Here is a 1,445-nt window from a genome sequence, read left to right as displayed (position 1 = left end):
CAAATGAATCCCAAATGAGGATAAAAATCCTAAAAATGATTGAGTGAATCAAGTCATTAAGAATGGTTCATCCTGTGGTTCCTTGCTGTTGTAGCTCTGGTGTTTTGGCATTAACCCACAATAAGAAAAGCAGTTTCTTCTCTCTCTCGCCTTCTTCTTGTGAGATTTTTTTTTCTTTCTTTTTCTTTTTCTTTTTTTTTTTTTTTTTTGATCTTCAGCTACATTTTCAAATTTGTGAGAAATCTTAATATCAATGGAGATGGCCAACAATGTTACCAACAAGAAAGATCCTCGATCCATGAATTCCCCTGTATTCATTGGGAATCTAAACACTCTTGAAGGTCAAGAAGTTTGATGTGGAGACCACCTTTGCAATGTGTGGCAAAACTGTGGGTTGCTCTGTACATAAGGGCTTTGCCTTTGTACAATACGTTAATGAAAGAAATGCCTGAGCTGCTATAGGAGGAGAATATAGGAGAATGATCGCTGGCCGGTTGTAGGTATTAACCTGACTACAGATCCAAAAAGTGAACTGAGGAAAAGCAGGTGTGAAATGAACTGCTATAGAGATATAAGGTTCCACGTTTGACTTGGACTATGACTTTCAACAGGATTATTATCACAGGATGTACAGTTATCCAGCACGTGTTCCTCCTCCTCCTCCTCCTCCTCCTCCTCCTCCTCCTCCTCCTCCTCATATTGCTCAAGCTCTGGTGCCTTTCAAATGCAAGTGTGTGTCAGGGAACACCTCATGAAGGGTCAAAAGTAAATTCAAATTGAAGATTGGACAATTGGGATCTTCTTCCAAGTCTGGAAACTTGAAAGGTGATAGGTCATTAAAAAGGAGCTGACTCAGATTTTAAAAAAAAAAAAAAAAAAAAAAAAAAAAAGGTGGATTCTCTGCTGTAAAGCCTGGAAATTTTGAAAAAGAACAAAGCAAACAAGCAGAGATGAGGAATGAAAAGTCTGAAGTAGAGCAGAACAGCATCTCTGTGAAGAAATATGAGATTGATGTGAAGATGTAATCTGAGGCAGACGCAGATGACTCTGTTGAGGAGGCTAACCTGCTGGATGATGGCAGTGATGAAGATGGGAGGATAACCAGCTGGAGTGGATCATGGATGATGAAAAAGAGGCTGAGGAAGGAGAAGGCAGTAACAACGCCAGTGGGGAGGATGACTATTAAGCACATAGTGGAGGTTAGAAATCGTATCCCATTATTCATTTACCTAGGTGTTTGTGAGAGATCAAAGTTACATCAGACCATCTCCCCTGGTATCTTCTGCACATTCTCACTGTTCTCCCTCCTTATCCTTCCCTTGTTTATTCATTCATAAGTACCCTGCATCTAGTTCCATTTTTTTCACCTTTATGAAAAAATGTTTTGTTAAGTCTTACCCTGTAAGTTTTGCCTTAAGTTTAATACTTCTTTGACTTAACAATAA

At 39.1% G+C, this 1,445-nt stretch overlaps 1 pseudogene; it reads left to right on the top strand.

The window, feature by feature from the left end:
* The first annotated feature begins 259 nt into the window (after positions 1-259).
* LOC110316842 lies at positions 260-1,204 on the top strand (annotated as a pseudogene).
* Positions 1,205-1,445: the final 241 nt, after the last annotated feature.

This window comes from Mus pahari, chromosome 2, assembly GCF_900095145.1.
Source record: "Mus pahari chromosome 2, PAHARI_EIJ_v1.1, whole genome shotgun sequence".
Lineage (NCBI taxonomy): Eukaryota > Metazoa > Chordata > Mammalia > Rodentia > Muridae > Mus > Mus pahari.
This window is presented reverse-complemented; position numbering and strand designations above follow the sequence as displayed.